Below are 12,721 nucleotides of genomic sequence, written 5' to 3'. Positions count from 1 at the left end.
TATTATATATTCCACAGCTGGGTATTAAATATATAATCAACAAAAGATATATAAGTTATATAATGGATTAGTAATAAATAAGTTGGTAAAGCTGGGCAGTGCTGGGTAAATTTAATTAAATGTTGGTGGGAAACTGAAAGTAAAAGCATTAATATTCTTTGGGTTGGAAACTGAAAAGGAGGTGAGAAGTAAAAGTTAATTAAAAGCCTATTTTATTAGTAAATGAATGAAGGAGAAGAAAACAAGAAGCAGTTGGTTTTTGATGTCTTTGCATTTATTTACAGTGGGCGCTACGCTACCCATTCCTCTGTATTTTCACCACCTAATAATTAATTACTCTACTCCTAATCTTTAAAGATTTTTATTGTTTAACTTTCTTTAATATTAATTTATAAATATATTTTCTTCTCTCTATATATATATATATATTGCCATTAATTTTTTTTAAGACAATTTTAGAAATGTACTTTTTTATATCAACTTAACGCATTCAGAATTCTGTTGTTGAAATATTATAATTTTTAATTAAATGTTATATAAGGTCAAGTTAAAAATATGTTTTACATTCATGAAATAATAACTTTATAGAAAGATGAAAAATTAATAAATTTGAAAATGGATTAGTATAGTTTAGGGAAGAAGGTGTTCCATTCATTTTTGGTTTTAATAATTTTGGGAGACTAGATGATACATATGATTTACAAATTAAGATTCATTTTCATACGTAAAATATATATTTTTTATAATTTGTACGTATTTTATTTAGAAAGCTACAAAAATTAATAACAAATTAGTTTTATTTTTAAAAATTAATTTGTAAAAACCATGATGAAATTGAAAATTTTAAAATTTTGTTTTTTGTGACTTTTTAAAAATCACGTTCTTATTTTGATTATTCTACAACGTTTACAACTCTTACCTATCTCATTAAATAAATATGTACATAAATATATAATTTAGAAAATAAAATTCAGAAAACGTTTTATATTACTCAATTAATCCAGCAATATTAACTTAGAAGCATCACATTACCTTTACATACAAATGCTAGGAGACTCCTGGTAATTTGCTGGTTTGATTGACTGGATAAAGAGAGCCAATGCAAAATGCAATCATTCATGTCAATGTTATATACATACATACCTATATATATCGTAATCTGCATTCTGTTTAACTACTTGGTTTGCTTAAATATTTGTCAACGTATATGTAGAGAGCTCTATAACTGCATTGTGTATCAAAACATCTCAAGTTTTTTAGCAGATACTTTGTGGTGTATAACATATATATATATATATAACCCAGAAATTTATAAAAATGAAACTGATAAATGAAAGTGTATTTACCAACAAACCATATACAAAATCCTACAACTAAAAAATAAAAAATAAGAATAAGAATAAAGAAAGTTACCAACTCCTCAACATTCTCTGTTCTACCAGTTTCCTTGCCTAATTCCCATTTCAAAACGTTAATCTAATCCCTCCATCACGAAAACCCATACTCAGAAATTCTTGATTTCTTTTAATCCACTCTAGTTTAGATCATAAGATATATATATATATATATATATACACACATAAATGGTCAAACCGAAGAGTTAAAATCGATGTCTGTCATTCGCGGCGGCCAAATGGCGAGGAACAGCAGCAAGACTATGAGCAACACAGGAACCGACAGGAAAATGAGCGGCGGCGGAGGCAGCGGGGGCAGAATCGCCGGTAACACCATCAGCAACACGAACACCACCGCCATTAACATGATTTCTAACAATCTCTCCGTTATAACAATTACACGACCAGCTGCATGCAACCGGTAACTCCGTCTCCTACAGATTAATGATCGGACGGTGGAGAGCTACAAAGAGAGAGAGAGAGAGAGAGAGAGATGGAGAAAGGAGAAATCTCGGTACTTGCTGTTGCTTTTGTTGGTTGGTAAATGGAGGGTTGGTGGTTGTTTTTGCAGGTCAAGTGTATTTATGAGAGAGAGAGAGAAGAAAGAAGAAGAAGAAGAAGAAGAAGAAGAAGAGCATGCAATGTATTACTGCAAGATGGCCTGGTACACCCAATCACAAACGTACTTTCTTACCATTAATTTTCTTTGACTCTTTTCTACTTTCCTTTTATATTTACTAGGTTTTGGTATTTTATTTTAAACTTTTTAAATTTAAAAAGAAATTGTAGCCGTACCAAGTATTTCATTTGTTAACATCTTACTAGCTTGTTCTAATAAACTTATTATGTTATTGTCTGTATATATTAATAAATTTATTGAATTAAATATTATAAATAATAAAAATCAATACATAATCTATATTCAATGTATTTAATTATCTATGGGTAATATTAAATATATATATATATATATTCAAAGATAGTAGAGGTATATATATGGACATTTATTTATGCCTTTGCCTCTCATTAGTTACATGTACCCAATCACCTTCTTGTTTGGTCAAAAGAGTTCTTTTCTTTGGATTTTTATGGGTTACACTGTAGCTAACACATCAGACGGGTCGGGTCGGTCCAATTATATCGGATCTTCCATTTTCACTGGGCCAGTCGATCACTGTTACTTCACATATACATATACATATACATATACATATATATATATGGATCATTATCACAAATGAGGTTTGAGTCATTTGATGCATGAAAGTTTATTAAATTATAATAAGAGTTAAATTGTAAAGATAATTTAATAATTTATTCATTATTTTCACTTAAACATCTTCAATTTTAATTTTTATTTTATTTGATAACAAATGAACCACTTTAAATATTAAAATATTTTTAAATTTATCTTAATTCAAATTATTAAAATATTTAAATTAGTTCTGTATGCTTTTTTATATTTAAAAAATCAGTTTCATAAAAATTTACTAAACAAACTCATTTATTTAAATAAAATATAATAATTTATTCGAAACTGATCATCCAATATTAAAAAAAAAAAAATACGCATAATTAATAAATTAAAACTCATTAGTTTTAACAAAATTATATATAAAAAATTATAATATATATATATATAAAGCAATAAAATAACAAGATAAATAAGATAGAAGCCGAGCCACGTAATTATCACACGTGGATGGTAATGTCGTGACGGTGAAGTTGCTTTCAAAAATTTCATGGTAGAAAAATAATATAAAATTGAGTTCCTCGTGAAAAGTCCTTTTCATTTCTTACGCGTTCTAATTATTTAGAGAAATTATTTATCAATAATTATATATTTAATTATATGTTTATAAATATTAACATATGTGAAATGATACAATTACGTGGACTTAATTGACCGTCTTAAATTGTAATTAGCCAGCATGAGATGATATAATTATGAAATTAAATTAATTAAGCACGTTATTAGCTGTAATTTCCACATCACTTAATCAAAATTCAAGTGCTAATTCAATCAAAATGAATTCATTGAATTAGTACATTAGTTCATGTTTTGCCTGCTACCTCACTATTCAAATTAAAGCACCATATTAGTTCCATTTCGGGTTTAAATATATTAATATACAAAATTGTATATATATATATATATATATAATTACATGAAATGATCTAAACTTACGACATTTGTAATATCCGGATTTAAAATTTAGTTCAGGATTAATTTTAAAATTTAAAAAATGTATAAAAATATAATTTTAAAATTAATAGATTTTTATTTAATGTAAAATTAAGAAAAAAAATAAGCTGATGATGAAATTGAAAACAATTTTGAGAAAAATATAGTGAAAATTTCGGTCCTGGTGATGTTTTTGAAAGAAAAATCAAAAACTTGAAGTCAAAACACAATTAAAGAAAATTACACTACATAAAACTACCCAGTCAGCAGCCCCGACAAACCGAAGTGCGCCGCGTGACAAAATACACTGACTTGGTGCCACGTGGAAGGCCATGCTGGCAATCCGCGTGCTTGCGATCGGATGGTTGCGATTAAATGTGATGAACGGTTCATATTCGTTCCCTCTTTAAATGCGATCGTACGGTCAAGATCAAATTGCGATAAACGGTTCAGATTCGTTCCCTCTTTAAATGCGATCGTACAGTCGAGATCAAATCACGATGAACGGTCCAGATTTATTTTTTCTTTAAACACGATCAGACGGTCGAGATCAAACGCGATAAACGGTCCAGATTAATGCAATACAGGTATAAATATCTCGTACAACACCAAATCCAAACCCTAACTACCAGCCTTTTGGCGGAGAAGAAGAACTAGTCGCTAGAGAAGGGAATCGACCGCCACCCGCTGCTGGGCCGAAACTACCTCCGACGGCAAAAAAATGTAAAAATTCTCTTATACGCTCGGAATTTGATTCTGAGCACCTCCATGACCAAAGTGTCGCTGCGGGCAAAACCCGAAACCGCCTCCGATGACCCCCTTCCCGTTTCCCATTTCATGCGATTTTTCTATCATTGTGTTCACCGTTTTGTTTTCTACAGGTTGATCGAAGAAAAAACTTCAGCCGCGAAGGTGAGTCGGCAGAGCTATCGCACCGAAAAATTTCGCTGCCTGTAGGTTTTTATTTTTTTTTTTAATTTTTTGCCAACGAGACCCCCTAATATATTTTCTTGCATGGATGGGTATAAAACGGTCAAAACCAGCCAAAGTTGGTAAAAAATGGTCAGACCAAGATAAATCACAGTCGTAGGCGGCAATGCCGCCACTGGAGCACGGTGATCCCGCCGTGTCAGAATTCCAAAATTGGCCTGGAAAAGGTTTTTAACACCAGTTTTAGATTTTTTGGGGTATTTTTAGGTACGTGAAGCGTGTTTCAATCTCCACAGGAAAAATTCAAGACACCCGAGGATCGCTAGTATGCGCAGTAGAAAGTTCAGCATTTTAGATATCGATTCGGGTAAGAATCCCTCATTTTATTCTCTATTATGGAATTGAAGCTTAATAATCGGTAATATTGTATTTTGTGTAATTTAAAAAATTTTGAGAATAATTACATATTACCAATAGAGTTGAAAACTGATTAATTATTTATTTATTATCCTATTTAACTGATTGTTAAATTTATACCTTTAAATACATGATGATATACTGGAATGGTTAAATAATTCAATTGTGCTTCCTTAATATATATATTGTGTGTCTTGCGTGATTTACTGTTAATTTGTGAAATTAGTAATTAATATGCAAACGAAAAATTATTTGGTCATGTGAATTAATGAATGGTAGTCTTATTGGATATTTTGAAAGATGGTAGAGAGACCTGATACATAGGAAATTCTACCGTGAACGTTGCCTCATACCGAATGGGGTATTGAGAAATGATATTTTTGGCGTTCATACCGGATGAGGTATGAGAACGGCCCGATTCACTCTTATATCGGACAGGGTATTGAGGGATGGTATTTTTCGCGCTCATACCATTCGGTATGGGAACAATCAGTTTGTTGACAATGTTGGATATGGGTTCACGCGTAGTGGGACATCTCTATGAGCTCCTAAGGATACCGATAGGCAAATAAAAAAGGAAAGTTATTGTTCTTACTCACTCGAATATAAGATTTGAATGTTATTTGAGTTATTGTCTCTATAGGTCGATTTTGAAAATCTTGTAACGGTAAATATATGCAATAAATAGTTTTACTTACAATAAATGAATTTACTTAAATCAATAGCTCCATTGGTTGTTTTTATGATTTTTACCAACCTTCAGTTTCTATATCAGTGACTAGTGTGATATTCTTACTGGGTTAGTGTAGCTCACAATTTTATTAACTATTTTAGATCAAAAGGAATAAGACCCGAATCCTTATCAACAAAAGGGTTGTGAATAGTTCATCACCCGAACTCCTTACAAAAACTAGTGAATGTCGTCATAAAATACTCAATTATTGGCTTTTTGTTTATTTCTTTTATTTCCATAATTTTTTTTAGAATGGACATTCTCGTAACCCTATTAGACATTATAAATTATTGTGTAAGGAATGTAAACTGTAAATTCTATTATTTTACTTCCGCATTTAATTCATAACTTTATTTCTTTTTAAGTTCCGGACCTTTATAACATTAATAATTAATGCTAATATTTTAAAAATTTTAAAAATTAATTTTATCAAGCACAAAATTTTTATTTTTAAAAAATAACAATACTTTTTACAATTATTTTTATTAAATATCAAATAATTTTAAACTAAAATACTTTTAATAAAAAATTATTTTAATAATATTTTTAAAATGGACATCACATATATAAAATATATTTATTATGTTTTTGGGCATATTGTTCTTTGTGCAATTGCAAGCCGTATGATATGTACTTAACTTTTATATTTACTTTATGTATTTATAGATGTTAAGCTTATATTTATTAAAATTGTTTAACTAAATTAAATAATTTAATTTTATAATTAATAAAATAATACATTAAAATAATTTAATTTTTTAATTTTGTGAAATTTTTAAAAAAATGAATTTATTGATGAAATTAAAAATAATTTTAGAAAAAAGGAGAAAACTGTGAATAAGGAGGGGGTGCTTTTGAAAAAAAAAAATCAAAATATGAGATAAAATCGCAAAAAAAATATGGCCACGTGGGACAACCTCGTTAATAACAACGACGAGTCAGAACGCGCTGCGTGGCAGATATGTTGACATCAGTTCCGCACGGGAGGCCATGCAGGCGATCCGCTTGTCTGAACGATCCAACGATCCAAATCGCATCATGCGCACACAAACGGCCCGGATCTGTTTCTTCTTCAGACGCGATCGGACGAATGGGATTGATCATGATAGATAGCTTTGATTCGCACATGTGATCGGCCTAAACAGACAACGATCGAATGGTTCTTCTCGCTCCACGTCAACTCGAACGGATAGTCTGGATCGAATGAAGATCAGTATTTAAACTTCTCTTCGCAGGGAACCAAAACCCTAGCCGACAGAGGGGTGACCAGAGAAGAAGAAGAAGAAGGGCGGTCGGAAAGTGAACCAAACACCGGAGAAAGAGACTGGCCACCGTTGCCACCGCATTGGAGCCACTGCTGACGCTAAAAATATAAGATTTTTTTCCCCTCCGCTTAAAATTTAATCTTGAACCTCCTTATGCCCATTATGGAGCCGAAAAGCCGACATGTGAGCTGAAAAATACGAGCAAAGCTCGGTTAAGCCGCCGCGGTCGAAATATAAAACTCTCTCCGATGAGTCCCTTCTTGTTTTCTGTTTCCCTTGGTTTTCTGACCATTGGGTTCCTCATTCCTTTCTAGTGCAGATTAGCTGAAGGAGAACCCTGGTTGCGAAGGAGGAACAACAGAGCTGCCGCAGCCAGAGACCCTTCTGCCGGTAGGGTTTTGGTTTTTGCCTTTTTTGGCCAATAGAGGTCCCCTAACTTGTTTTTTCAAAGGTTTCCATACAAAATCAGCTAAAACTGGCCTAAATCGGTTGAAATCGGCCAAGCCAAGAGGAGTTGCCTCTGTGGGCGGCGGCGGCACCGTATTGAAACCATAAATTAATTGAAAAAGTTTAAAAATATCTATTTTGGCATTTTGAGATATTTTCGGATACGTGACGGTATTTTTAATTTTTGTAGGAAAAATTCAAAAAATCCAGGGACCGCTAGGAGACGCAATGAAAAGTACAGTGTTTTAGACGTTAATTCGTAATAAGAATCCCTCACCTTTTTTCCCATGATGATAAATTGAAGTTTAATAATCAATAATGTTGTGTTTTAAAAAAATTAAAAAACTCTAAAATTAATTACAGGTCACTAGTAGAGCCAAAATCAGTTAGTGTATATTTGCCCTAGACTATTGTTTTTTTTTTATATTGCCTAAAATGCTTACTGTTATATTGTATGCTTTAAATTATTTGTTTTAATTGCTTTTTCAGTTATTTAGTCTATTTACTCGCATTGTCTTCATCTGTTGATTGGTTTGCAATAAATGTCATAATCATAATTTATTGACTTATGTGTTATCTATTTGTATGACTTATTGTTGATTGGTAAAAATTTAATGTTGGTATATGATTTGGAGATTAGTTGATGATATGAATCTATGTATGAAAAGCTTATCGGGTACCTTGGGGAAGAGTGTACGGACCCGATATATAAAAAAAACTTTACTGTGGGCATTACCTCAGTCGAATAGGCCTGAGAAGTCTCATATTGGAAGGGGTTGGGAGGTATAATTTACCTTCATAACGGATGGGATATTGAGGCGATGATATGTTTGGCGCTCATTACTAAATGAGGTATGGGGATGACCGATTAATTGATAACTTGGATATTGAGTCCATACATAGGGGGGATTCCTATAGACCCTCAGAGATACTGGTAAGCAAGTAAGAATTTAAGTTATTGTTATTGTTCATTTGAATATAAAATCATAATGTTATTTGGGTATTATCTTCATATGTCAGTTTTGGAAACTCATAATAGTAAGTATGAAATAATAGTTTTTAAGTTAAACAAGTTTATTTAAAAAGAAATAATGATTTCATTGGTTGTTTTATGATTTTTTACCAATTTTTGATTTTTCATATTGCTGTTAAGTGTGATATTCTTACTTGATTAGTATATCTCATTCCCTTATTTTACCATTTTAGATCAAGAAGATCAAGATTCAGATCTTGAACAGTATGAGAGTTATGAATAGAGGTTACCTCTCGGACCCATCAGAGTTGTCCAATGAAGGTTAACTCCATAGGATTTTATTTTGTTTTATTTAACCTTTTATTCAATTACTATGAACTATTATAACGGGACATTCTCGTAACCCTATTATGCATCATAATTTATTGTGTAAAGAATATAAATCATAAATTCTTAATTGCTTCCGTTTATAGCCAATATGATTCAATGTTTTCATTTCCTTAACCTTGGACCTCTTACATACTCATTAACAAATCATCATATTTGTAATAACCAGGCCCAAGTGAGAGAAGGGAGTCCAGGGCGAGGCCAGAAAACAAAATTAAAAAAAAAAAGAAAAAGAAACCCTGGCAGAAGAAGAAGAAGGAAGAGGATAAGAAAGAGAAAGAAGGAAGCATGGCGCGTTGCACATACGGCCAGAAGAGAGGATGTCGTGCACGCAGTGTTGGGCACGTTGTGCCAGACACACGACACGCGTTGTTGGGTGTGCTATGCCAGGTGCGCAGCACGCGATGCTGGGCGCGCTATGCCAGGCGCGCAGCGTGCGTCACACGTTGCTGGGCGCATTATGCCAAGCGCACGGCGCGCGGTGCTGGACATATTTTTTTTAGGCGTACAGTGTGCGTTGCTGGGCACATAATGTGCGTTATTGAAGAAGAAGAAGCAAAGCACGTGTTGGGTGGACTTGATCTGCGTGAGGCATACCATGACATGGTGTTTTGGATCTGTTTAAAAATTCGTGCGAGGCTAAAAATAAGGGAACTGAAGAGAGAGACTGAAGCCACACTCTTTCGAGTAGAAAGCCTGAATTCGACACCAGTTTTGGTAACTTTTCTTCCACCTTACATTTGGTTATTACTTTAAATTAAATCTTTAATCATGTGTATAAAATTTTAGAAAAATTGGGAATAGAAAACTGAAAAGGGAACCGACCATATGGAACTAAAATTATTCAAAAGCTTTTTGATTTCTTCTCTCGTTGGAGATTTTGGTAAGAATTGAGTTAGTTTTCATTCGGGTATTTCATATTTTTGTAAAATAATTTATTGATTTCAAAATGATGGACTCAAGTTTAATAGATGATTTTAGAATATGTTTTCTCACAAATTATCATTCGTATGTGAAAGTGTATGAATGGCTTCCTATGATTGTGTTTGTGTAATTAAAAATAATGTTGAAGTTGTATGAATATATAATTGAGTGTGTTTGAATGTATGTGTGTGTGCCAAATGATACACATATAGGAGATAATGGGTGGGAGTGTACGCTTACAAAGTGGATGTCTTGATGTACATATATATATGATTATGTGGGTAATTATTTTAAATGAGCAGTATATGATTTCGTATGGATATGTGTGATATATGTTAAATATATGCAGTATATAGGTAAGATGAATGCATGTGTGCAGGATGACATATGCATACGCATTTGTGTGTATGTATGAGCATATATAATATAATGTATGTATCGGTAAGTGATTAAAACTGTCGTATGCGTGTGGGTGTAAATTTATAAGTTTTTAATTATAGACATGATTATATGAGAAATATGTGTAGGGGTAGTTAAGGTATATATTGTTGTGCATGTATGTATATATAATATGAAGTGTGCTACATATATGTAAATTATATTTACAATGGATACGTGAACTAGTCAGTAAGTGTAGAAATATAAGAATATGTATGTATGTGATTGATTTTTAAGTTTTTAAAGTTGAGATAATTTTTGAAGAGGAAAAAGCTTATCGTGTATCATGAGAAAGAGTGTACGAACTTGGTACATAGAGTGAACCCCACCGTGAATGTGTCTTCAATAGTACGTGGCTAGGAAGTCTCATACCGAATGGGGTTAGGAATTGGTTTAATTACGCTTATACCAGATGGAGTATTGAGACGGTTTATAATTACAACACTTATTACCGAACAGAGTATTGAGACAGTTTATAATTGCAACGCTATTACTGGACGGGGTATTGAGACGATTTATAATTATGACACTCATTACCGGATAAGGTATGGGGATAACTGGTGAATTGTAAAAGAAATATTTTGTATATCAACGTATAACAGGGATCCCTATGGGACCCCAGTGATACCAGTGATAGAAATAAAAATATGTAATGGAAGTGGAAGTGATTTGGATACGTATCTGGGGTGGTTGATGGTATTTGTGAATGAAATAAAAATTTCTAAATATGAATTCAATACGATATGATAATATTTATGTATGAGAATGATATTTACAGTACCTAGATATATGTTGGAATGAGTAATGAAAAATGATATGGTTTTTTATTGTTTCTTTTGTTATACTTTGCGATAATGACGATGAGTATAGTTATCTTGTAAATTAGATTTCTATGAATATAAAATTTGCATTTTTTTTATTAAACTTGTATGAATGTGCATTTGCATATCTCTATTTTGAACACTACTTTATTCTTACTGAGTCCGTAAAACTCATCCCAATTCACACATCCCCAGTGTAGATTAATTCAGGTCAGGAGTGAGTTTAAGATCAAATGAAAACTTTGAAAAATCTTTTAGCTACCTTAAGATATTATTGTAAAGTAGAGCAAAATATATTATTGTAATGTAATTTTGAATGATTATTGTAAGCCTCATAAATTGTGACTCCGTACAATAGATGTATTGTTGATTTATAGATATTAGCGTAATGTTACACAAAATTTATTAAGTTTATGTAAGAGACAATGCTCATTTCTTTACAAAAAAAAGCGGGTCGTTAAAATATTCAAATATCTTACATATCGATCATATTTGATCATTTGTCATTTGTCATTTCTTTTTAGAATTAAAATTCCTTATTTACCTATTAAATTTATTTGTCAATGTTGTTTTTATTGATATTATTGAGGACCCATAAAGATTTCTTTTACATGTGAATACTCACATAACATACCCTCACAGGTACCATAACAAATCTATATTCTACGAAGGATTATATATACAATAACAGACTCTTATTCTCTAAATGCCTATAGGCACCATAATCAGATTCTCAATCTCGTCCGGTATGAGATTTCTCAATCACGTCTGATTGAGATCGTATCTACTGTAGAGTTCACCATAGATATTTGCACACACACCGTCCCTCTCTAATATTTGCTAAATGAGTTTTCCCATATCTTAAAGAACTTTTTTGTTTAGATTATATTTTGAATTCCTCATATAATAATTGTTTTTCTTAATTTGACTGTTATTATTATTTTTAATCCTTTTTCTTTCTTACTATCTTTTTTATTTACTACCATAATTTAAAATTTTTATTTGTATTGTAATTCGCATGCGGTTTTCTCCCTTATTTCCCTATTTTCTTGTAATCAATTCTCTTTTCTTTTTTTTTTTTTTCAATCTGAAATCCCTTAAATTATCCAATACCTACACATAATTCTTTTGAGTAATATTCAAATTATTTTTATCGTTCTAATTTTATAATTACCTCGCTTTTCTCCAACGTCATTGCCTTTCTATCATTATTCTTTTTTTAAAAAAATATCATAATTTCTTATTGTCTCGTTTAAATTTTATTTATTTTAATTTTAAATTCTTATGTAGTTATTATATACACGTGAAGTACTTAAATTTATCTACCTCTTCTTCTCTCCCACACACACACACACTCAGTCATTACAGCATCCGCGCACACAGTTCGGCACATATTCAGACATGCTCGTTCTTCTTCTTATATCGATGTGAATGCATTTAGGATTAAAGCAACATATCACTTCAAAAATAATAGCATCTAACAACAAACATACATTTTAAACTAATATACTTGCGTGATATTAGTTTTCAAACGATAATATATTTTTAATTATTTTAGAGTAGATTTTGATTAAACAATAACAAGAGATATAATGTTTGCTTTACAAAAAGAGTATAATTTAATTAAACACTCAGAAAGAATGGATATTAAGGAAGAAAAATGAGATGAAAGGGGGGAGGGGTGAGACATAATCCATTGAAATGTAAAAGAAAAAGATGCATGCATTGTGATAAACAGCATGTGCGAAAAGTCGCAGACAATTATAATCAGAAAGCGACTTTGGTCAACAAAACATTAACATCACCG

The sequence above is a fragment of the Carica papaya genome, chromosome 8 (assembly GCF_054855325.1).
Source record: "Carica papaya isolate Zhongbai chromosome 8, ASM5485532v1, whole genome shotgun sequence".
Lineage (NCBI taxonomy): Eukaryota > Viridiplantae > Streptophyta > Magnoliopsida > Brassicales > Caricaceae > Carica > Carica papaya.
Note: the sequence above shows the minus strand (reverse complement) of the source record.